The sequence below is a fragment of the Pelodiscus sinensis genome, chromosome 3, assembly GCF_049634645.1.
Source record: "Pelodiscus sinensis isolate JC-2024 chromosome 3, ASM4963464v1, whole genome shotgun sequence".
Taxonomy (NCBI): Eukaryota; Metazoa; Chordata; order Testudines; family Trionychidae; genus Pelodiscus; species Pelodiscus sinensis.
In genome coordinates this window covers 109001419-109028155 of record NC_134713.1, presented here as the reverse complement: position 1 = coordinate 109028155, position 26737 = coordinate 109001419, and the positions used below count along the sequence as shown (strand labels likewise).

Here is a 26737-nt window from a genome sequence, read left to right as displayed (position 1 = left end):
AGCTTGTCAGCATCCTGTATTTACCCATGAGAGAGAAGGTGGCTGAGAATCTAATATATAAAGGAGAATGTTTGTGCACTAATAACTTGGACACTATAAGAGCTACCGCAACCAAACTTTGCATGGAATAACCTTTATCCAGGAGAAGGTTTTAAGGTACTTTTGGACCCAATTGGGCCCAAGCTCAAGCTGTAAAAATCAAAAAGTAACCCCCTGTGCTGTGCTACCAGGGGCCGCCCCTCACACTCTAGGTCCCGTGCCCGCCGGATGCGGCCCCCAGCGCCATCCAGGACTCGCCCCCTTCTGCCCGTGAGGTTACATAAGTGACCCTTCCCCCTCCCCCCGGTACACAGTGCCTCGACCCCCATGCGCATAACGGCTCGGGCACCGCCCTGCCCCATGTGACACCTGCAGGCCCGGGTGCAAGCTGGGGCGCCCCTCTCGTGTGTAACCTTCCCTCCACCCGGGGCCGCACCACCTCCCAGGGATGACTCGGACCTATATTTTAATCCCTATAGAAATCTTTGCAACTTTTCTACCATTCAAAGAAAGATAATGGACTACTGTTTTTCTACATTTTCTTCCTCCGGTTTCCCGAGCAATGCCGGGTAACTCCAGCTAGTTCCTGGACCTGCATTTAGCTACATGTCATTTACAGTCGTTCCCTTTCAAACCTTGAAAAGAAGGCGCCTGTCCCAAGCTGCCCCGGCCTCCCATCCACAGCACACCTGGAATAAGTGCGATGGCCAAGGTCCCAGTGGAAGGCAGCTGGGCTCGCTCCAAACCCGAGCCAGGTGATTTAACAAACCATCGTTTCTCCCTGCCCAAAGCAGCCATATTTGGCTGGAGCCTCCTTCCCAGAGCCCTAGGACCGATAGCACCGGTGCTCCCCCGCTGGACCGCTCCCTCCTCCAAGCTCTTTGCCTGGGGCCCTGCTTGCCAGCCAGCCTGCTCCGGGCAAGCTCCCCGGGGAGGAAGCGGAGGCAGGGGACTGGCGGTGAGTCACGCCGGGGAGAAGCGGGGAAACTCCAGCGGCTCGGTCCAGCGGAGTAGCAGGGCGCATGTGCGCTCGCTCCCTGCCTCCCTCCCTCTCGCGCTCCCCCCCCCCAGCTCTCTCTCCCTGCCGGCTGGGTGCTGAAGTTGGGCGGATGGCAGCAAACCAGCTCCGCTAGGGACCAGCTGCGCGAGCCGCTCCCCGGGATCGCTCAGTGCCAAGCACGCGCAGCCAGGCGGGGGTGGGTAAGCCAGAGCGGGCTTTATTCGCATTATGTATTATCTGAACCTGAACCTTGCTGAATGGCACCAACATGTCTGCTTGAGCCTGGTGCATGGAATAGAGAGGCGGGCGGGCGGGCGGGGGAGTGGGAGCGCAACTGCTCCTGTGTGTGGCGGGGGCCGCCGCGCTGGCCCGGCTGCAAGGAGGGGGCCCTCCTGCTAGTGTCGCTCCCCTCAGGGGATGCCCCCAAAGCGGGGGAGCGCGGGGTTTGGCGAGGGCTCCGCCGGACTCCCCGCGTATTCGGCTCCCGGGCTGTGGCTCCGGAGCGATGCTGCTGCTGTGCATCAGCTGCATCAAGGAATCCTGATCAATCCAGGCGGGGAGGGAGGGGGGTTCCTACCATGTTGGGGGAAGGGAGGGGGGATATCGGGAAATGTCCTTGTGCTGATGCGAAAGGGAGGCTGGGCGTGTGTTGTGGGGGGCTCGTACCTTTCCTCTTGCCCCTCTCCTCTGGCTCCCTTATCGCGGCTTCGGGTCTGGGCAGGAGCGTGAGGGCAAGGCGCCCGTGCAATTTGTACTGATTTGAAACCATCCGAGCCCCTGGCCTTTTAGAAACCACCCGCTGGGCTCCTTGGGAATGGAAGTGGTTCCCCGTAAGACCTGCACAGGGGCATGCGATACAGTGCGTGGTATCGCAAAGCTTTTGGCCGGGGTGTGTGTGTGGTGGGGGGGGGGATATAGGGACGAGGCCCCCGCGCAGTCTATAGGTGCTGCTTCGGTGCAGGGCAAACGGGGAGCTGGCTCATAGGTACCGTCCTTGCCGTTCGGTAGGCTGAGTTCTGGGTTCCCTTTACACCCTCTCCATAGCCCTTCATGGCACCCACCCATCCTCCCCCCTCGTTATTCTGCGGCATCAGCCGGGAGCTGGGGTTTGGCCGGATTCTTCTCCCCCTGCTTTTCTGCGTGTGTGTGTGTGTGTGTGAAAATGTCGGAGCATGTGAGGCTGGAGGAAGGACGGAGCCTATGGGGGAAAGCAGGCGGCTACAGATGGTTAGAATGTGGCTCGGGAGGTAGGAGGCTGGCTCGTGGCAGCGAGCGGCGGCTGTGCTAGCAATAGCAGAGCCTTCCCGGCCGGCACCAAGTTAGGAACAGCGAGAGCGCTCAGCAGAGAGGCGCTCACAAGCCAAAAGCTTTGGCGAAGGAGAGCACATGAATCCCACCGCCCTTAGCCTCTGGCCAGGACTTTCTGTGACACAGGGCAGCCGCTGCCCAAAGGGGAGAGAGTTCAAGGGAGACCCTGTGAGGAATGGTTCGTTTCCAGTGGAGGTTGTTTTTGAGGGATTTGGTTTTCCTTAGCAGCTCTGCAGCCCTTAAAATTCAGGATCACAAGCCATGAGTTCTTATCCTCATCAACAATGAACTCACTGGAAACTGAAGAAAAGCAGCACTCTTGTCAATCTAGTTTATTTCTAGAGTGCCCATCATCATACCATCATTATCATGGTTTTAGAACAGGCATAACTAGAAGTTGGGGTTTCCAGTACTGAGCGGATCTTTTATTTTACACATTTCTAAGGATTTCGGCTATCCTGTCAAGAACTTTGCAGCCTAGGTGCATAGTATTATATATATAGATAGATAGATAGATATACCTTTAAACTTATTTAGTATTTTTAAATCAAGAGTTAGGTAAAATGGATGAATTCTCAAATGCAATAATAGATGTAATTGTTTTTTAAATAGCTGGTAAATGTAAGAAGAAACATTTAGTAACTGCATTGGTTTTATGGTTAACATATAATAACTGTGCAAAATAAATGCATACATACTGCCTATTTCTATAAGTTTTTTAAAAGGAAGTTAATTCCCATTCATATCAATGGAAGCTAGTGTGCCCAGCCACATTACAGGATACATAATTAGTGTCATCATGATATCTATTAGCACCTATTAGTAAATGAATAGGAATGATCCATTGTTTAAGCTTTGTAAGAAACATTGTATCCTAAGATGATATTATAGCTAATAATTTATTTTAATTTCATCAGCACTCAAATGTGCAGGGCACCATCCATATATATAGAAAGATCCAGTCCCAGCTCTGAAGTTTTTATAGTCTCATATCTACACTTACCTGCACCATTGATCTACTTCAGCTATGCAAATAGCATAGCTGAAGTCAACATACTCCCTGTGGCATCTTGCATGCACTAAGGTTGATGGAAGCTGCCCTCGGGTTGACTCTGGGTATTCTCTTTGCCTTGATGAAGTACCAGCATCAATGGGAGCACTCTTGGAGATTGATTTATCACATCTAAGGCAGATACAATAAATCCATGGCCAAAATGGAAAATGTTTAAAATGTACATTAAATAAATGTTGTGTTTATTAAAGGTGCTAGTCTAGTAGTTTCCTTTCTTTCTCCACAGAGTAAGGATAGCACAAGTAGTGTAAGCCTTTTCCCTTTGCCTGAGCCCTTACGCAGAAGTCACCTTTAGGATGCAAAGACAGTTCAGTTTTCCACCTTGCCAATCCTTAGTCTTGCAGCTGAGACTACAAATAAGAATTGCAGTGATGAGGGCTTGATTTGTGTGTGAGAGATATGGATACACAAAATTGGCCTGAAATCATCAACTCAGTTAATAGTCTACTGAGCAATAGTAATAACTTTTTGTTACTAATGGCTTAGACTAAATTTAGATCTGGCAATCCGCTAAAAGATTCTCTATCCTAGTCCTGTTACCTGAATCACTGTGTCTCTGGATCACAGGGGAGTATTTATTGTTTTGGGGGGTTTTTTCTCCACAAGTAGTCTAAATGCAACATGCATGCTATATTGGACCACAGCTCTGTTGCTGATTGCCTTAAAGTATGATTCATTGTGTAATCTGCATTATTTGAAAAGTGGATAGAACTCTTCTACCAAAAAGTAAGACAACAGTGAAGGCCCTCTGATAGAACTTCTTCTACCAGAAAGTAGGACTTAGGTGGTGGTGGGCAGGTAATACATGAGGAACACTAGAGTTGATCACACTTGCTCAGGAAAATGCTTGCCAATCGTGCCATAGGGTCACAAGTAGGGGTCCTTCAATTTATCTTTCACCTGAGAAGAATTAGGAGTATCATAACCTATAGCCACAGTATTGCAAAGGAACTCTTAGGTTGCCAACAGCCGTGGACATAGGACATTTGAACATAACTATCTGCAGAAACAACATGGATGAAGCACAAGGCAGTATAGTAGAAACTCATCTGAATGGATACCCTCTCTAACAAATAAAACCTTGATGAAGCCCAGATGCTGGAATCCTCTTCTCATAAAAGTTGAAGAGGAAATTAAAGCAAATAGCACTCTAAGACATAGGAGAGAAGATACCAGCTGATTTAAAAGTAAAGCCAGCTAGACATTAGGATGGCTTGCAAAAAAATCAGTGTTCCCTCTTTGCTCATCTATCATTAGCCTCTCCCCACTATCATAACAAGTAGGGCCTTGTCACTTGCCTACTTCAGAGATCTTTGAACATGAAAAATGTGTTATGAAAGTTAAACAATGAAACAATTATAGAGGTGTGGTTATCACACCAAAGGAAGAAATCTATTTTTCACATGATCAATACAACCTCTTTTTCTCATGATCAATACAGTGTATCCTCTCCATATTTATAGTGCTTACTCTTTGAATTTATAATAAATTGTCTGAGAATTTACAAATGAATCCAATTAGTTCTGGATAAATAATTAAAAACTAAGTTCTTTAACAAATTGTAGCACCTTATGTCAATCTTTCTTTGTGCTGAATTATCTTAATAATGAAACTAGGGGTCTGTGCTCACTGCTCACTACACTCACCATCCTCCCTCTCTCTGTCCACTTTTGCTTTCATGGCCAGAGAGCCTAATGATGTCATTCTGTTGCGCAGCAGGAAAAACTTTTTTATATATAGAAAGAGATAACATAGGCACTTCAAACTTTCCATGTTGTTAACCAGTGGTGGATTGAGAGTTAGTGGGGTCCTGTACTCAGCTTCATTATAGGGGGTCCCCCGGAAACCCCTCCAAGAAAAAAAATTCACTCTTCCTGCCCCACCCATCTTTCATTCCTTTTTCTTCCTCCTCCTCCTATATTGTAAGTAATAAAAAGTAAATTAAAATAAAGTGCTGTACCTTAATTGTTTTTGTAGAATTTACTTTTTTTTAAACAGACTACTTGAAAATTGCTGAGGATCTCTTTGGACCACTTAATGATCTTTCCAAATATTGTTTGTACCATTAGCTAACTATTGTAAAGTGCTTTGAATAAGAGTGCTTTATAAAAGAAAACAACCTTTCCTGCCCCATGCTCCTCTAAAACCTTCCAGCTGGTGTTCATGTTGTTCGTCACCTCCTGCTGGCTCTCCTGAGGCTGCCGCCTGCAGGTGAGTCTCCCTGGTCTCCTGCAACCCCTCCCCCCACCACCTCTGCAGTGTGGCCACCCCCTGCATAGGAGTGTGTGCAGGACCTGGTGCTGGACTTCCTGGCCCTGAAAGCCCTGTGCTGTTGGGGGTGGGGGGCTCTGCCAGGGCATGGTATGTTTCACTGTAAATCCTTCTCTGTTGTTAACATTAATTTAAAGCTTGTGCATAGGCTATCTTTGAGGAAAATAAATTGCAATCAAGATAATTAGAGGTTAATAGGGTGGGACTATATAGGCTACAGACAGATCCAAGGCAACAGTTCAGGTGGCTCTTTAATTGGGGCTACTATGGCTTTTGATAACTCAACCAATCATCACCATGCCTCTGCAGTAAATTTGCATAGAATAATTCTATTGGTCAGCAGTATGAGGGAGACTGAATGCATATATCAGGAGTTCTCACTGCTTGCTTGGTTCAGGTGTCTCTATTTAAAGATTTAATGTTTGCATGCTCCTTTGTACATCAGAGGTTAAACAGCTTTCAATAGCACTTCAATCTCAGCTCCTCTGTGTAGAGACAGTTCTGATGGGGTGGTTACTGGGGCAGATGACTAAGGTAATCTGTTAAAGTGCATCAAGAGCATGGGCTCTCTCTGAGCATTCTCTTTAGGTGTCTTGTTTAGTTTTCATATATGAAATGTTTATTCATTTTTTAAAACTAAGAAAATGCCCATTCAAAAAAGGTCAATGTTAAAATGGAGTTAAAGTTGAGAGTATGTATCGGAAACTAACATGTACAAAACATTACAGCCTGCTTGCTACTAATAATTCCCAGACCAAAAAAAAAAAATTACAGGGATGTTTTAATCACACATTACAAATCCAGAGACTGCTAAATTAAGGTTACATTTAAAAGAAATCCCAACATGTTAAGGTAAGAAATGCACTGTTATGGAACCCAGTTATGGCCTTAGCTCTGTCTTGTTGTAATTCCAGAAAAGGGGGAGGGGCTTAAAAAACTATAATCTGTCTCCAGAGCAATTTAATTGAATCTGAGACCACAACTACTACAATGGTTTAATCATAATGGTATGATTATTGCATGACATCATTACAGAGCTGAGTTAAATTTGTTTGGGCGCCTTAATTGTACATTTCTCACCCTTCATATGACTGGATTTCTTTTAAGTGCAATCTTAATTATGCAGTTCCTGGATTTGTAATGCTTTGTTTTGGAATGATTAAAACATCCTGCAATGGTTTAGGGGTTTTGTTATCCTTAAGTTAGGAAGACATACACTCAACTATAATTCTGTAGAAATGTAATTTTTTTGTCTCCAAATTAGTATTAGTACTAGTTGGTAGTCAATAAGAGGGGAATCAGATATTCATGCTACCTGGTGTATTATAACAATTATATATGGAACTGTCCAGGGCCTTCTAATGCCCACACACATGGATTTTTTTTCTCAATTCCTGTAAAATGTTGAGAAATGAGGGTGAAACTTTCATTGGGTCTGATTCTTTGCTATGCTGTTCTAGTGATCTCAGGAAAGTGGGCGGCGGCGGTGGTGGTGGTGTATGGGGGGGAGGAGGAGGGGATAATAGGCTCACCCTAGCCCTGACAGTTGAGAACAGTCTGGGGGCCACTGTAAATTGTGCCAGCTGGAATTGGTCCACAAAGGATTATCCACCAATTGGGGTTAGCAGGAGCACTGTGTGCTCTAGCCACTCATTGGCACCCCTGGACTTCCCACCCTGGACTCCCTATGGTAGGAGGCAGCTGTGGTGAGAGAAGCCCAAGAGTTAACTATGCAGCTCTATGCCCACTGAGCCTCCATTATACCAGTCAGAGATATGTCTAGCTGGGGAGTTATGTGCAGTTACCGAACCTTTAGCATCACCCAGTCAGAGCAAAAAGTGTGGAGTAGACCAGAAAAACCAGAGTGCTCTGTTTAAAGAAAAACTGTTGATCCATCATGACATACTGCTATAAAATTTACTGAATATTCTCCCTCCCTCTGGGTCATTATTTGAATAGGAGTCTGTGCAGGCTTTCATTTTCATTTGGCTTTAGGAAAATAGAATATGGTTGGAATTCTGACAGAGAAATCTTTGTCATTTTGTGTGCGAGTCGTTTTTAATGGTTAGGAAGGAAAACATGATGAAACAGGCATAGTCAGTGTCACTTTTATAAATAGGTCTAGCCTTGGGTATAGCAAAGACTCTGTTTATCACTGAATAGTGTCAGTAAAATAACATTAAAGAGTCTGAGACAAAGCAACTGAACTACAGAAATTATGGATAAAGGCTGAATGGTATCCTTAACTCAGCACCATCATGCCTAAGTATTGCAGCTCGGAGGGATCTCAAAAACTCTTTGGCCATTCTGTGACAGAGTGCTGAACAAAGGTAGCTATACTAGCAGTCAGATCACTGGATCAGCAATTAAATCGCCCGGGAGTAAATTTGAGAGGCCAAACTGTGCCTTACTGATAGATTGGGATAGGCTGAGGAGAGAAAGTAGAACAATCATAGGAAGAAAATGATCAGGAAAAAGAGAAGAGACCTCCACAGGCTTTTGAGAGTCAAAGCCAGGAGAGAGTTCTCAGGGGGAATCCTAGAATTGTAGGGTTAGAAGAGACTGTCAGGGTTATTTAGTCTAACCACCCTACCACAATGCCGGATTTGTTGCGTCTAAACCATCCAAGACAGATGGCTCTCCAGCCTCCTTTTAAAAACCTCCAGTGAAGGAGCTTCCACAGTCTCCATAGGCAGTCCATTCCATTATCCTACTGTTCTTACAGTCACAATGTGTCCCCCACTCCTTGGCTGAATGGGCTAAGGGTTGCATGCGTGTAAATACAGACCTGCACAAATTTGTAAAGGTGTGGGGAGAACACTGTAAATAAGCACAAAGTGTTTGACCAGAAGAAGGTCTCCAAGCAGTTTGTGTTGAGAAGAAAGACAGGAGGATGATGATGCCTGGTCACATGTTCCTAGGCACACAGCAGGCTTGAGGCAAGTAGGCTTACCTGGCTTTCTTGCTTTGTCTCTGACCAATAAAAACATTACCTACATATTGATCTGCGTATTTACGTTAAAGAAAATACATAATGTATGATAAATTGTCTAGTCATTGCCTAGTGTTTATATTACCTTGTTGCCTTCACTTTCTGAAATGAACTCATCCAATGTAAAGTTCACATTATTTCAAAATCATTACAGTCTTGATTCTGCCATCTTTATTCACACTGTACCAGATATTCAGCTTCTGTACATGGTTGTCAAATCAATTATCCTATGCCAATTATCTCAGCTGGGGTTCTAGCCCACTGAATAATACCTTATTCCATGCATAGCCCTATTAAATTGAACATAAGTAAGGTGAAAAGTCTCAAAGGGATAGACATGTTAGTCTGTACTTTTACAAAAATGAGTAGTGCTGTGGCACCATAGGGTATGTCTATACAGCAGGGCAAAAGTCAAATTAAGATATGCAACTTCAACTATGTCAATTGCGTAGCTGAAATCAAAATAGCTTCATTCGGCTTCTGGTGCCTGTGTACACAGCAGGAAGTCGAAGGAAGAACACACTCCCTTCGACTTCCTTTACTCCTCATAAAATGAGGGTTACAGGAGTTGGAGTAAGAAGTCCTTCATCTTGACATTATTTCAAAATAATGTTTTGCTATGTAGATGTGCATTTTGTTATTTTGAAATAACTTCAGTTATTCCGAAATAATTCTGCTGTGTAGATGTACCCTTAGAGACTAACAAATATATTAGATCATGAGCTTTTGTGGATAAAACCCAGTAAGGTGGTAAATTTATTCCTGGTTACTCGGTACTTGCTATGTAGTGAGCTTTGTATATTTGCTGTTTTAATTTATTCAGAAATGGCAAAACACCAATAATAATCTGCAATTTTCAAAACCTAATATTGTGGGGGAATAGACATGTAAGGTATTTTTTGCCACTCAGTCATACAATAGTTTAAAAATTGATACAAAAATGTTTGTGCACCTAGATTCAAACCAATAGGACTTAATGTGGCAGTAATATAGCAGGCTGCACATCTGGTAATAATATTTCATCTTTATGTAGTGTGTTAAATGTGTTCAGAACATTTTATAAATCTAACTTGTCTTCCTAATATAAAAAACTGGGCTAAGAAATTCACAGATTTTAACTGTAGCAGTAAGTAGCATACCACAACCAAGGATAATAACTGTCAAATGTAACATTGGATTATTTTACACTAAAGGCCAAATCCTGGAATTTTGCAACAAGTCCCAGTAAATGTGCTTTGTGGAGGGCAATCCTCCATACACTGGCTATACCAGTAATGCAACCAGTCCACAGACGTGGGTGCTGTAGTAATGGTAACTGTGCTTAGTAACCTCATGCAAGCGGGGGCGGGGGGGGGGGGGGAGGCTGGGGTGGCTGCTAGCCGGTGGATTAATGTTTTTGAAAACCCATTGGCTATGTCTATATCACTCACTTGCACCGAGCCCAATCTGCATAGTTGTAGAGAGAACCATTGAGAAGTTCATATGCCATGGTGAGGAGCACAGGGTAGATCTAGATTGTTCTGTTGCAACATGAATAGATCAAGTCCCTCTACTCAGTCTCTCCCCATTTTACCCTCTTTGCAGTGGAAATGCAGTAGTTCTCCTCCCATTAGATTATCTACATGCCCATTGAAAGTGGTAGTATTTGTCCCTTTGTATTTTAGGTCTTAATATTCTTGACTTTCAGATGATAAATATGATTTTTTCAGTTGATTAAGACATGTTTATAGTACTAATCCCTTTTTTTGTAGTCACAACTTTTGAGAAATGGTTATGATTTTATGTTCTATCTTCAGAGTCCTTCATTTAAGACTGCAGAGAGAATTGTTTAAGCATGTTCAGCAGAAGAGAATTATATTTTATGATTGGGGAGTGACATATTGTATGTGTGTGATGCAGTGTGAAAATCAAGTTAGTATATTTTACGTGCCCTTGCTTCTACTGGTGGTTTTCTGGGTCAGGCATTTCATTTCACAACAAAACACAGTGATCTGTTGTCAGTCTGATTAACAAACCAAAGGAATCCTAATGATATTGTATGAGATATGAGATATGTAAAACTTAGCAGTATTTCATGAGCATTTGAAAAAAGCTACAGAGAAACCAAGAAGATTTTTAAAAATTGAGAGCAAAACAGCAACAGGAAAATATCAGTGGCAGAACAAAAGGAATAAATATTTAACCCAGAGGAAAGGAGCCTTCTTCTAGACAGTGCAGTACTTTTGAACATGATATATTTTTTATAAATGTTCTCAGTATTTACTAAATAATCAGATGGTTAGTACTAATGTCTGTATTGGTATTTGTTTGGGTTTCAGAATTAACAGAATATATTAGTAGTATAATATTGAAGACTGCCCATAAGTATCACCTTTTCATCAAAGAATCTCCAAGCACTTTTTAGACATTAATTACTCCTCACAGCACCTCTGGGACATAGTAAACAGCTTTGTGTTTATTTGACAGATGGGTAAAATCAGACCCAGAAAAGTTAAGTGATTGTCCAGAATCACAGAGCAAAGCAATGGCAGACTAAGCAACGCAATCCTGGGGTAAAATCCCTGCCCCAGTGAAGTCAATGACAAAGCTCTCATTGATTTATCTAGAGACAGAATTTCACCTCAAGTGTCTTGGCTCCCAGTCTCATTAGACAGTACTCCCTGTATGGAAATACCACCAAACATTCCCTGTATAAAAACATTGTAGATAGTTTAAGATACCTAAAAGGCCCGGTTAAAAACAAAGCAAAAGGATTTCCCGAGAAGTAAATACCCTTGTGTCTCCCCATTCACCACATTGTTTCAATTGTTTCGGAATTAAGTAGAACAAAACACCAACCATTTTCATTCAGCATATTTACTTTTTCATCTCATGTAACCTGAATATCAACTTGAAAAAGCAAATATCAATTTGCAATTGAAAACCTATGTTCAAATCAAAATACATAGTGAGGAGATGACTTACGGGCCTCCAAATTTTTGTGATCACATAACTGTGTGTCTATACATTTTGTAACTTAGGGATTAAACTATAAATACTGGCAATTTTACAGTAGATAACGTGATACTTGCTGTGTTTGTGTCAGGATATTCAGCTCCTCTTTGAGTTCTTTCACGTAATCTGCCTTTTTTGTGATTAATTTCTGATCTCCCTCTTTTTTTAATGAAGGCAACCCCATGACAATTAAAGTTAGTTGAATAGAATCTGTCCTAGCCTCAGAACATTTATGTGTAATATAATATGCTTCAAATTTCCTTTGTCCTCATTGTAAGCTTTTGTGATAGAATGTCCTGTAATATTGCAGTCGCAATATATATATGGCACAGCTAGAAATGGATTACAGTAGACTAGAGTAACTGATATATAGCTAAGTTCTAACAATTTATCTCTATATATTTAGAAATGTGCATCTGTGTGTCCATTGGACTGTGGAGTGCACCCACCACTTTCGTTGGGCCCACCTAGGGAGCACTGCTGGAGCTGACCCGCTCTGCTCCCGCTCTTCTCCCCTGGGCTGGGCCAGGAGAGCACCACTCCTCAGGCTGGGCCCAGGGAGCGCCTCTGAGGCTGGCCTGCATGCTCTTATTCCCTCCAGGCAATGAAATGGGCCTAGAGAGAGCTGGCCTATGCATCCCCCTACACTTTTCTGTCCCCAGACTAGGACCGGGGAGTGCTGGTGTGGCTGTCCTATATAACTTCCTTACCCACCCCACCCCCTGCCCGAGCCCAGCCCCTAGGGATAAGCTAGTGGCACTACCTCCCCCTGACCCTGGGCCAGCCCCCAGAGAAGACTGAGGGCAGGTGTGCAGCCCCCTATTCCAGACACAAGACAGTGGGCAGGATGTGCAGTCTCCACTGCCCCAGGTCACCCCCAGGCAGAAGCCAGCATCCACTGTCCTCCTCACCCTCTGCCATGAGCCCCCCTCCCTCTCCCTTAAGATCCCCCCTTTTCCAACCCCTGGCCTGATTCCTGTAATCCCTACCCCCTGTCTGGAGCCTCTCCTCGCCCCCTGCCCTGAGTCTCTCATCTCACCTCCCAACCCTCATTCTTGCACCACCCACATCTCCAGCCCCCTGCCCTGAGTCCCTACTCAAGCCCCCACCCTGACACCTGCCCTCCACACACCTCAGCCTCCTGCCCTGAGCCCCCTACATCGCCAAGGCCCTGCCCTGGCTATTGCACTCCCCACATGGCCAGCCCCCTGTCCTGAAGGACCTATTAAGTCTTCTAGATTTATTTTATCTGGATATCTGACCCACTGAAGACATAGTTGTAGCTTTTCTCTAATTATTTAAAAACTGCATCCATAAAGCTAGCTGATGTTTTGAAAGTCCATATGGGGTCTGATCCAACTGGACTAAACCCTGGGTGAAAAGCAGCCTCCCTGTATCAAAAGGGTGGTCATGTTAGTCTGTATTTGCAAAAACAATGAGGAGTCCTGTGGCACCTTAAAGACTAACAGAATTATTTGGGCATAAACTGTCCTGGGCATCTGACGAAATGGGTCTTTGCCCACAAAAGCTTATGCTCAAATATATCTGCAATATGTCTTTAATGTGCCATTTATCTCCCTATATACAGTAGAAGTCACCAATTATGTGATAAATTCAGCTTTATAATTACAAAAATCTATCTGATTTCCCTATATGCAGCAGCCAGGTTGCTGAAAAGTAGCATTATTTGTGACAACAAATGAATGGGAACCCAGACATTTTTTTTTAATGCAAACTGCATTTCTTCCTTTTATCAGACTCAATGCTATAAGGTGCTGAACATCTGCAATTCCCACCACAATCAGGGAAGCTCAGGGTGCACAGCGTTTTGCTGGACAGGGGACTTACCATGGGTCTAACATTTATGGTTTTCATCCAGTCATAACATATAAAGTTAAAACAACTAGCGTTTGATTTTTCTGTGTTATGTCCAAAGGCAAGCAGGTTCGTGACTGTTTCAGAGTGTGCTATGGTGTGTTAGTGTATGTCCACACAGGGATAAAAGACCTGCAGCCAGACCTGCTGGGAGGGGAATCAAAGGGGCCAATTGCACTGGGGCCCTGTATTTCAAAGGGGCACAGAGCTCGCTGCTGCTGCATCAGAGTGCCACTCTGAATAGCATTGAGTGCTGAGCGGGAGGGGGGGAGGAGGGTAGCACTGTGCTATGGGTAGCACTGAGGGCAGGCTGCTTGCAGCTCCGCTCTTTCTGCTGGAGGCCCAACTCCTTCTGAGGGCATGAAGTTGGCCCCTGCACACCTTTCTACCGGACCTGTGGTGGCAGTCAGCCCTGCTGCCTGCAGCGTGGGCTACTGATGGGAGGGGAGAGCAAAGAGGCCTGGCAATTCTAAGGGGATGGGCTCTGGCTGCTGCTGTCACCAGAGTAGCAACAGTGGTGGCCAGAGAGTCCCTGGCTCTTTTGATTCACCACCAGAGCATGCTGGAGCACACTCCATGGGCTGAAGGGGAGCCCAGTGCCATGATCCAGGCAGCACTGAGGACTGGTGGCCCTGGCCCTGCCACTTCTGCCAACTCAGAGCAGGTGGAGCATGGATGGAGATTGAGGCTCGAGGGGCTGTGCTTCAGGACTAAAACCCTCTGTGTAGATGGTTGGACTGGAACCGGAGCCTGAGTTCTGGAACCCTGTGACAGCAGAGTGTCAGGGCACATCTACACAGCAGGGTTAAAGCTGAAATAAGCTACACGACGTGAGCTATATCAATTGCATAGTTTAAGTCAAAATAGCTTATTTTCACTTTTGCCGCTGTCTACACAGCAGGAAGTCCGAGAAAGAGCACTCTTCCTCTGACTTCCCTTACTCCTCATACTGTGAGGATTACAGGCGTTGGAGTAAGTCCTCTAGCTTGACGTTATTTTGACATCATATCAAAATAATGGCTTGCTGTGTACACGCGGACTATGTTTGTCAGAATAACGTCAGTTCTTCCAGAATAATGCTGATGTGTAGATGTACCCTCATAGAGGTTGGGCTCCAGTCCAGGCCAAATATTTACACAGCAGGGAAAAAGCATGCTGGAAAAAAGAGTCCAAACCCACTTGAGCTACATCACCTGACCCAGGCCCGTTTGGGGCTTTTTATCCCTGGGTAGAGGTAGCCATAGAGTGTGTTAGGACCAAGCCCTGAAAGGTACTGAATGCATCCAGTGTGGAGTTGAATGACTTGGCTCCTATGGAATTTGGTCTTACAAGGCTGACGGCATCTCAGTGGATTTAGATCACATCTTATGAACATGCCTGCTTCCAGTGGGTGGCCTTTAGAAAACATTTGACCCAGGCATGCTTCTGAGTGGTGGAGTGAAACCTCTGTGTGCAGCCCTTGCCTTCTTAAACAGACTGTTGACTGAGGCCCTTTGACAGCATCACCCTTTCTGTTCATTTAACCATGAAAAAGGCCCTCAGTGGATGAACAAGTCCTATGGGAGAGTGGGGTACTTGGAGAAGGGATGTGATGCAAGAGGGAAGCTATAGCATTCCCCTACCTAAACCCACTAGCCCTTAAAATGAAAATTTAATAAGCTATTACATTTCCACAAGTCTCTCCCCACCCCCATTTACACAGTGGGGATACACTTTAAGGGGCTTTCTAATAGCAGCTGTCATCTGAAGAAATCTCAACTGCTAGAACTGTGCTGCCCCGGGATGAGGAGTTGGGACACAGAACTACTATGGAGGTACAGGCTTTCTGTGGATCCTCGAGGGTCCATAGGGATTGTAGTTTGGCCTGTAGTATGTACTTCCAAAGAAACACAAAGGGCTAAAAGTCCTCTGCAAGGAATGTTTTGGAAAGATTTCCTCCTTGTTAGCTCTCACAGGTTTTTCCATGGGAAGAGTAATTGGGCCCTTTCTGTTTACTTAAAGAGAGGCTGTAGAACCCTTCCTTAAATTGTTGTGCATTTACCCACATGAATAGTGACATTGAATGTAATGAGACAATTCAGGTAAGAGAGTGCACACTAATGTGAGTGAGGACTGCAGCCTAGCCCTACATTAGAGTCATTCTGCCTTTCTTACTTGGAGGTAGTACCTTATGCTGTGAATAATCCATTTGATTATTATGTATGTGAATGTAACTATTTAACATGCATAAAGGTGGCAGAATCTGGCACATAATCAAGGTAGTTACTACATCAGATAAAATACAAAAAAAGACCAATATGACGCTTACCTTTGCCTGTTAGAAAAGAAATAAATGGCACTATCTGCCGTTTGTATATGGTTTCCCAGCTGTGCAACAATAAAGTTCCAAATAAACAAAAATAATTTTAAAAAATAGAAGTATAAACAAACTGGGAGGACATTTAGATGTCACACAGCCAGACGGGATTCTGATCAAATTATAAAATTAACTTATGCTAGCAAACTGTTGCTGGCTTCATGAAAGTTGAATAGATCACATGTTTTAAACAGCCATTAAAGATGTTGCAAACCCAACAAAGAGAGCAATAAAGCAGAATCTCATCACATTAACAACTAAAAATGTTATAATGGATTTTGGGATAATGTCACTCCAAGTATCCAAACTTTCTTCTTAATGATAAGTGGGTTTATTGCAGCCTTTCTCCTCTTCCACAGAGGTCTTTGAAAAGACTTAACGTTGGAAGTTGGGATCCTTGAAGTCCTTTTCATTCATTTGGAATTTCATTCTACAGGATACATCTACTACTCTTCAGTTGTTTGCCAGGACAATCAGAAGTCAATGTATCCATTGACTGTCAAGTCTTTTTCAAACCATCCATTCTGTCTGGTTCCCTCTGCTACTTTATAGACTATGGAAAGCTAATACAGAGTCTTTCTGTGAATTGGCGGATTCTATACATGCCCCATATTACTACTTATCGCATTGATTGTCACACACAAACTCAAAAAGGCCTAATCCAGTCTTCTATACCCTTGACAGATAATTAAATGAAGAAAACTACATTTCAGTTATGACAAAAACAGAAGAGGCGAACTAACAATCTTTATCATTCAAAAGAAGTCAGGTTGCAGAACTGTAATTTCTCCATCAACATTCCAGCAAAGCCATTTCCCTCCCAAAATAGCAACCAGTATACAACGTCCAGACTCCACAAATTTTAATTCTCCCCAAATGTCTGATCAAATATGCGTCCTTTGCTGCAAACCTATAAGTTGACAAGAATGACCTAAAAGGTCATTGAATTCTAAAATGTACGAGCTTCATGAAGAATGCCCTTCCCACAAGTCCCTCTCTTTTTATCAAGGGAGTTTCAGCTTGTTATAGTGTTGCCTTATGATCATCTGGAGATTCTAACAAGACCTCTAAATTGCAAACTCAGTTGACAAACAGAGGACACAGACCTTCAATCAAGTGACCTTTGACATACTATATGGTTCCTTCTACTGTCCTACCAACATCAGCTCAGTCTTTTCTGGAGTGACTCTCAACCAGGTTGTGGTCATCCATGCCCCAACCACAGGTCTACAATAAGAGTAACTTAAGCACTCCTCTGAGTAGGATGAAATGGAGAGAGAAAGCTCAGTGCCATCAGCATATTGAAAACAACATATTCAACCTGTGTGTCCCTCCTAGCTCTTCCAATGGCCAACATACAGTAAGAATGACAAGATGGAACTCAGAGACAACTAGATGTGGTGAGACATTACTCTCTCTAACTTTCTCCAAAGTTTACCTGGGAGTGCAAGGTTAGAAATGTAGTTGTCTAGACTGTCTGTGTCAAGAGATGGTTTCTTAACTGAAGGGTATATATTTCCTTAAGATTGCTTGGAACACTCTGTTCTCCTTAAATGAAGCATTGAGAATCTCCAGAGAAAATTGATCCCAAGCCTTCAACAGAGAGGGAGTTTATGGATCCAAAACACAAATTGCAAAGCAAACTTCTGCCAGCATTTCCACAACTTCCATAAGCAACACAAGCCTGAACTGAAGCAGGGGGGACCTTCTATGTCCTCCATATCCTGTTCCGTTACCACAGCTGAAGACCGTTGAGCCTGAAATTGACCAATGTTCTCTGAAAAATAACAAGAAATTTCCTGACAGCGGGAAATACTTGAGTCAGCTCCCAGGAGAATGCAGCTTGAATTAAGCAGGCTATTCATTAAATGGAATACATCTTTTATTTATTAAAGATTTTGCAGATGCTTCCTTCTTTGTTTCCTTCATAGCCATACCAAAGATGCTTAGAAAATGTTTGTCACCGTTAGCCAAATTCAGACTGGGCCTTCTGCCTCTGTCTCTCCAGCTGTCTTCCTACTCACATCCAAAGGCAAGAGTTGCTGATGTTGAGCTGAGAGTCTGAATTACTTAGAGAAAGAAACTACAGGGAGATTTTACAGAGGCCCACCTCAGAACTGGCTGCCCCAGTTTTTCAGCTGAGTAAGCAATTCCACACTTCAGGGGCAGTGTTTATAACAGCATAGATTTCAGAGCAGTAGAAAGAAATAGGAGTAGTATTAAAGCAAGTGAATGTGGCAGAGCATGAGGTATGTGATGGAAAAGAGTCCAGAATGGACAGTTAGGCAGGAATGAAGTTTTGAAGTGTCTAAAAAGTCAAAATAAGTTGATGTAGGGAAGGAGCACAAGGATAGCATTGAGATGACCAGAATAGCACAAATATTTTTCACAGAGAAGCAGGAGCTGGGAGGGAGGTCAATGAGTTAGATATTGACCAGTGGGTAGACCTGGGTTTTATCAGTGAAATTGTGAAGATGTTAAAAAAGAAACAGCAGTATTTTGTCACAAACTGCATGTGTTGGAATGAATAAGAAAGAGGAGCCAAATTGCAAGATGCCATTGAGGTTGTGAGCAGGAATGGATTGTGAAACTTTGGATTATGATGAGGAAAAGAAGAGGAAGGGATTTTTTTTTTATCTTTTTGAGTAAATGAGAAATGTATCAGGTTTTTTCCCGGTTGAATTTAAATTGGTAGTGAGGCTTCAAGGATGAGATACAGGTTGAACCTCTAATCCAGAACTCTCGCGTTCAGAAACATCCATCATCAAGAATGATTTTAGTTGTCCACATCCAGCTAAGTTTCCCGCAGTCCCATAAAGTTTGTTTACAGCCAACAGACCTAGTTCTCAGTGTTCTATGCTGCTTTTTAGCTCTAATTTACCCCTAAATGTCCTCTAGCAGCATAGTAAGCCATGGAAGTGTTGATAATGTTGCTAGACAATATCGACCTCCCGTGATCCAGAAAATTCTCTCATTCAGAACTCGTCAGGTCCCAAGGGTTTCAGACTAGAGGTGTTCAACCTGTATTTGAAAGACTGTCACAGATGAAAGACTTAACAGAGGAGCAGAGATCACCAGAAGTAGACAGATTTCAGAGTCATCAGCACAGAGAAGCCATGAGAGCAGAGTGTTTAGGGACAAGACTGAGGCTATAGCACTGAACATGAGCAACAGAGAGCTGCAGAGGAAAGAGAGAGATTCTGAAGGCGCTAGCGGTCAGGTAGGAGGAAAACTAGGAAAATAGAGTGTCTAGAAAAACACTGGGATGAGCTATTTCTGTGCTTATTGTTTTAACTGAAATGTGTTTTCTATCAGTTCATTATTTGTAGGAGGAGGATGTGACACTACTGGCATCCCCATGAAAGAGGGCCAGGGGCTCAAGGATGTCTGGTTGTAAGTTTAAGCTGCTTTGACCAGATCAGTGTATATCAATTCACTAATGTCATAATCTAGAAGGTGTCAGACAATTTATCAATAGAGAGCTAATAACATACAGATCATTGATATTGTTGCATGGTATATGTACAGAGGACAGATTCACAATTACAAATATATTGGGACTTATTTTATCAATGTACGTCTGCCAGCAGGACTAAAGTTGCCCTGTCCTAGACAAAGAAATATGGTTCTACCATTTGGAAAGTATTTCAGGGTTCATTAAGAAACATTGGGAATAGATTCGGGGGTAGCCATGTCTGTAACTAAAAACACGTAAACAGTGAATAGTCCTGCAACACCTTAGAGACTAACAAAGAATATAGATGGTATCATGAGCTTTCGTGGGCATAACCCACTTCTTCAGATGAAGGGAATTAATGGACCCCTGTCTTTCTTTGCTATTTAATTGGACCCTAGACCACTTAACTCCATTCATCTGAAGAAGTGGGTTGTGCCTATGAAAGCTCATGGCAGCATCTACATTTTTGTTAGTCTTTAAGGCTATGTCTAGACTACATCCCTTTTTCGGTAAAGGAATGTAAATTAGGCATGTCGATATTGCAAATGAAGCCGGGATTTGAATTTCCCACACTTCGTTTGCATAATGGTGGCCGCCGCTTTTTTTCAAAAAGAAATGCCTGAGTACAGGATCTTTCGAAACGGTGCATTTCTGTCGAAAATGCCCAGTCTAAAATGCCGGCTTTTTTCAAAAAAGCCCCATTTTGAAAAAAATCGGTGGCCGCCATTATGCAAATGAAGCGTGGGAAATTCAAATCCCAGCTTCATTTGCAATATCAACGTGCCTAATTTACATCCCTTTACCGAAAAAGGGATGTAGTCTAGACACGGCCTAAGAATGTTCCTACGCTGCACCTATAGCTTGAAATAAACTACACAATTTGAGCTACTTAAATTACATAGCTTATTTTGAGTGTATTTTGAAATATATCTCATTTTGATATTTGGCACTGTCTACACAGCGCCAAATTTCAAAATGGAGCACTATTCTAAAACAAGCCTGTGTCCTCATGGAACGAGGTTTATGGGGATGTCATACTAGCGAGCCTGTATTTTCAAATGCTATTTTGAAATAATGGGCTTGTTTAAAAGACTCAGATTAGCTATTTCAGGATCCTGGAAGTATTCCAAAATAGCACCACAGTGTAGACATACCCTAAGGGGCTGCAGGACTATTTATTGAAAATAGTTTACCTAGAAACGTGTTTCTTAAACTTTTTAAGACCGAGGAACACCAAACAATAATTTTTTTTAATGGGGAACACCAAGGATTAAAAAAAAAAAGAAGAAGCTTGCCCCTTTTAAGGATGACCATTTGAATTCTGTTTTCTCTGCGTATAGTGACCATATTTTTTGAACCAAAATTAGGGACACATTACCTATACCCCCTGACTCTCAGGGTCAAAATGAACACATGACCAGAAGTAAAAGTAACCCCCATCTAAGAACTTGTCCCACCATCCTCCTACCCATAGGGGATGAGTTTGGCCCCCACTGAACCCTCTCTCCCTTGCAGGTGTCTGCCCTTCTGCTTCACCCCCAGAATCTCCTGGCACCTGCACCTTCCCTTACCCTTGCACCCTCCTAGTGCTTCCTCCTTTCCTCACTGCCCCTGCCACCTTGCCTTCTTTCTCTCTGATGCCCACCCCCTCTGCCCCAGTTCCTCTCCCTCAGGGCCTCCTGGATCTGCACCCAAGCCTGATGTGCCTCACGGATGGCAGCTTTCTGTGGCTGCTGGAAGGCTTGCCCATTATGGCCAGCGTTTGCCCCCCACCCCAGAAAGAAGGCCTCCCCCTTCCTCTCCACAATGTTGTAGAGGGCACATGCCAACACCACCTCGGGGATGTTGTGCTCCCCCACATCCAGGCGGGTCAGGAGGCACCTGAAATGTACCTTGAGGCATGCCCTCATACCCACCCCTCCTTTCAGCCCTTCTCCCAGCACCTCCCCCTCCCCTTGCTTCCTCTTGCCCCCAGTGCCCTTCCCCTCTCCTCTCCCAGCATCACCCTGTCCCCTCCACCCTCCCACCCGCACTGACATCTCCCCTCCCTCCTCCTGCCCTTTTCCTCATTGTCTCCACTTGGCCCCTTGGCGTTTGTCTCTCCTCCACCCTGTCCCTGGCCTTGGTGCCTTTCCCTTTCTTCTCCTGCCCTGTTCCCTCCCCTCCTCCCCCCACCCAGCACAAGCCCCTTCCATCTCCCACCCTCTTTCCCCCTAGTTCTCTCCGAGGCCCTCTCCCCAACTCTTGCCTTCCAGTTTGCAGGGCTGGAGCCTGTGGTTGGGCCCCAGAAGTCCCCACAGTCCTGGCCCCAGCTGTTTCCAAGGCAGGACCACTTGTTGGGTTTGGAGCTGGGCCACCCACGGAGCTAATGTTAGTGCTGCATTCCAGTCCCTGCTCCAGCTTTGGCTCCCATTAGGAGGAGAGTGGGGGGGAGGGGTGCGGAGCCAAGAAATACCCCACCCTCCCAGATCTGGCTTGCGGAGCGTGGTAGAGCGAGCGGGTCCGGGCACTGCCACTCCTCCAGCGGATTGGGAAGGGGCGGGGGAGAAAGGACCGTGCACAGAGCACGCTGGCAGAGCCCAAGATGCCGAGCTCTGCGCGGTCTCTGCTGGGACTTTGGTGGCAGCTTCCAGGAGTGGCTCACCGGCTCCAACCAGCGCCCCTACCCCTCCAGCAAGAGTGGCGGCCACCTGTGGATGGAGGAGGCCGGGCTGGCGGCCATGCATGGCGGAGGCAGTCCCGCAGCAGGAGGGAAGGGCCATGAGGTGGGGGGAGGGCCTTGCCAGACAGCAGTGTGTGCTGCATGGGAACTCGGAGCTGTGGACACTGTGCGCCACTGGCAGTGCCCCTGGCTGCCTGCACAAAGCACCAAGGGAGCCGCTTATGTGCTGGGTGGAGGCAGGGAGTTGCTGCTGCGCCACGCTAGCTGCTGGGTGTCTTGAAATCCAGGACTGTCCCAGGAAAAAAAGGGACGTATGGTCACCATATCTCTGCGGCACATCTCCGACTGCTTCACAGCACGCCAGTGTGCTGCAGAACACAGTTTAAGAAACGCTGACCTAGAAGGTAAACAGAACCATCAAGCCAACAAGGGAAGGAAACAACCATTCAGTATCACAGCAGGGGGAGTAAATTTCAAAAAACAGATCATTTTGCATTTTAGCAAATACAAGAGGTGAAAGAAATCAGCATGGAACTTCCTTCATCAGGAGACTCCATGTCAACCTCCTCAGGGTTCAAATTAATTTTACCTTGGAATTCAAATAACACATTTCAAAGGTGCCCTGAGCTATAAAGATAAGGACAGAGTACCTCAAGTTATTATTCACTTCAGAAGACAAAGGAGCAGAGAACTTTGTATTTGGGGGAAGATCAGAGGGGTAGACAGACATCTTGCTGGAAGGTAGATTGGTAAGGGAACTGACTCAAAGGCTGTAGCTTGTTATGTTAAGTCTCATCTAGGAAGAGTTTTCTTTTTTATTTGCTTGCAATAATTTCTAATTCTATCTTTTATACTTGAATTCACTTAAAATAGTATCTCCTCTTGTTTAATAAACCTGTTTTACTTTTAACTTAAACCATTCCAGTGCCAGGTTTGGTTTAAAGTGAATGTTAACTCCAATTAACATGGCAAGCTGCTGTGTATTGAATCTTTAAAGGATCACATTTTACTGTCTCTGAATTGAGAGGAGAGGGTTGGACATTACAGAACACGTGGGCTGGGAAAAATTAGGAACTGGGCGATGTTGGGGACATCTTGCTAGGTGTAACCAAGGCTGGTGGAGCCTGGAGTGTGACAGTGATGAAACAAGCAGGCTGTTGGAATCAAAACTGCTGAGTAGAGCTGCTTAATACATTAACATTCAGTTCATGTTTGTGTGCTGGCAGGGAGGGTCCGGACAAAGTTACAGCAACAGAGCATTTTGAGGCAATCAAGATTATAGAGCAGATGGTGATGAAAACCCTCACTGGTCTGGATTGCACCAGAGAACAGTGGGAGGCAACCACTCAGCATAAGGAGAGATCTTAGTTCAGTTATGTACCTAGTCATTAAAAATTTGTTAAAGGTTTCCTTTAAAAAATCTGTTCTTTGCTATGAAAAGTAGCACATACAAGGTATCATAGCAAAGGAAAAATTAATTTTCCTTTTCTAGGTGGTAATTAGGATTTATGTTATAGCCATTGTACCTGCCTCTGGAATTTCCACTACGTGCATCTGACAAAGTGGGTCTTTGCCCACAAAAGCTTATACTCCAATAATCTGTTAGTCTAGAAGGTGCCACACGACTTCTCATTGTCTATGCAGATTCTGACTAACACGGCTAGCCCTCCGATACTTGTCATGACACATAGTATAGTTGCATGACCCTAAAAAGAGAGTACCTGATTATTCCCTCTATACATCCTGAATATAAAGGGATTCAGTTGCCTCAGTGATTGGGGCGCTTTCTGTGGATGTGGGGAGCCACACCTGAGAGAAGGCGGTACAGGCAGGGGCACAAGAGCACTAAGTAGAAGGTCTGTTAAAGAGTTAATAGAACCCTTCTGGTGCATACACTTATGCTTCCTACTGTGGGTCAAGAATATACAAGTGACTCGATACATGCCTCCCGTGACTGTTGCCATTAGAGTTGGTCCCCAAAGACCCAGCTCTTCAAAGGTAGTTAGGTGCCTAGGTATTTAAATCACTGGGGATTAGGTACCTAATAACTTTGAGCATCTGGGTCAAACTCCAAAAGCAGTCTTGTGGGGAAAAAATGTACTTTCCAACCTCTTTTGAAGTTTTCTAAACGTAAATCATTTTTGCCTTTTTCAGAATTTTCTTTGGTTTTGTATTTTAAAAAAAAGTATGCAAAGCGTTATCAAATATGTTACTGAAAGGGTTATTGATCATTTTGATTTACTGAAAAAACAGCTTTGTGGCAAAAAATGTGAATCAAGAATATTTTAAATTTAAAACTGAAATTTATAAAGCTTAAAATTTTTCATGGGCAATTTTTTTACAAAAAGCCAACAACTCCGACAATTTTGTGGAAAAATAATTTTTACAAAAACATTTTTATTTGAAAAAACAAACAAACCCCTTTTCATTTGAAAAATTTCAACCTGCTCTAATGTTCATTTGCACACCAACGACACTGGCCTTCTCTGACGTGTATTGGCTCTGCAGAGAAGTCAAGAAACCACATGGGCAGCAGGTATAAAAGGCAAGGGGAGGCTATGTCTTAGTATTCAACTTCTCCCCTCCTTCTATCCCTATTCTGATTCTGCAGGCTCCCACAGAAGGCCCTGGTAGTTTGGTGAGAATCTTCCCTCTGAATGGATGTAGTATCTTAAAAGTGAGAAGCCGTCCAGGCTGCCAGACCTGTTAGCACAGGGGTGGGCATATACTAGCCCATGTGCCGATTCCCCAGGGTTAGCCTCTGAAAGGCCACCTATATTTACTTGCACCTTAGCAGGTACAGGCAATTGTAGCTCCCATTGGCCACAGATTGACATTCCCAGCCAATGGGAGCTATGGGAAACAGTGTCCCAGTCTGTGCTGCTTCCTGCAACTCCCATTGGTCAGTAACGGTGATTTGTGACCAATAGGAGCTGCAATCACCCATATCTGTGGAGGCGCAGGTGTATATATAGCCGCAGCATATCACCAGGGGCTAACTCCAGTGAACCACCACCATTTTATTGCCCATCATTGGTCTAGAGGGAGTTTTCAGATGCACCACATTTGCCAAAATCCTCACACCCTCATGAATCAAATTGAATTCAGGGCTATTATTTATGAGCCGCACTTGTTATTCAGTCAGCTCTGCCCTTGGCTTAGAGAAGAGTTACTGCTTTGGTGAAGCTTCAGCAGATATCACATATCACTAAGTGTCATATGTTTGGTAATGGCAAGTATAAGGAGGAAGGCTTGTGCAAAACCAGCTATAGCAGGCATAGAGATTTTTTTTTTATGCAAAGCTTAGACTTCGGTTCATTGCAATCCATTGTAAAATAGCAAACAAAAGATCACCTTACTCCTTTAAGAACCAGACAAACACAGCCACAGCTCCCAAAGTAAAGTTATAAATGATCACATGTTCCCGCCAAAGCCCCAAAAGTAAAGATACACGGCTCACTTTGCCAAACTTTCCAAAGCAGAAGTAGAATGAAAGCCCAATCACCACACCTACCTCCTGGCTCTCCCCTCCCCGCCTCCTTCGTCTGATTCATTCTTTCAGCCTGAGACCTCAGAGCCACATCCTTTAGTATTCTGTGGAAAATAATTAATTCAGCTGGCCTAACTAAGCTACCTTGCGACATCAGGTTTGGGCAGCAGCAGTTGTCCTTCCAGCTCAAGAGAGTTAACTGCATTCTCTGGGTCCTGGGTGAAGCTGCTGCTTGAGGAAATAAGCCTCTCCAGCCTGTGGTCCTGCCCTGCTCCAACCAGGTCCTGCCCTCACCTTGTCTGGGCTCCCTCTTCCCACTGTGTCTCCTCTTCCCTCGCCCTCTCTGCTCACCCCTTTCAGCTAAATCTCTGAACTCAAATAGAGCAAATGCCATTTGGGAAAAAAATCCACTCTTCTAACATTTCTTTCTAAAGAAAATGGAGCATATTTTCCACTGCATATTAGATTGCAAAGACTGGACATGCACACAGTATCTAATTAAAAGTACTAAATTTGGGAATAAAAAAACCACTCACTTATTTTTTTTATATATACCCTGAAGCTGGTCAGAAATATATTTGCAAAAACTTTGTAGTAAGGGTAAGTCAGTTGTCCTGCTGAATATAACATTAAATATTATCTTATCTGTTTTACATTTTCTTAATCAGTACTTCTAGGCTGATTTTATATTTTAAATGTACTCTTAAGTCTTCATAAATAATTCCAGATTACTACATATTTAACACACTGAATCAAAGACATTATTTTAAAGTAATCAATCAAAGCTGTTTAGTGTGTCCATAAAAGTTAATGGCTTTTAGAAGAGGGGAGCACTAATTTATTTTGTGTAATCCCCATAACAATAGATATGTTTATGAAATTTCATCATATGTTGTTAAAAATACGTTTCCAAAGATTTTAAGTATAAGAAAAGATTTTATATCCTACCAAGGTACTGACTTTGGTGGAAGGTTCTCTTAAAACAACATCATTCAATAGTCAGAAATAAAAATAGCTCATTTGTCCAACTATCTGGAAGAGAAGTGATGTTGTCCCTTTAAGGGCTCTCTTTAATAGAGGACAAAAGGAAAGCAGGGATGAACATGGAAGCAAATATTTTTACTATCATAATTAAAATTAAAATGTATGTTTTAGATAAGGGTGGTCTTTTGAAGAATTTATTTTAAAAACTGTTTGAAAATCCAAGCATTTAAGGATAAA

At 43.8% G+C, this 26737-nt stretch overlaps 1 protein-coding gene across 2 annotated transcripts in view; it reads left to right on the top strand.

Moving 5' to 3' along the window:
• The first annotated feature begins 1109 nt into the window (after positions 1–1109).
• RGS17 (regulator of G protein signaling 17) overlaps positions 1110–26737 on the top strand; it is a 94999-nt gene continuing 69371 nt past the window's right edge. For both annotated transcript variants that reach the window (XM_075923168.1, XM_075923167.1), the window contains exon 1: positions 1110–1235. The gene's annotated coding sequence lies outside the window, so the exon portion shown is untranslated. The remainder of the gene's footprint in view (positions 1236–26737) is intronic.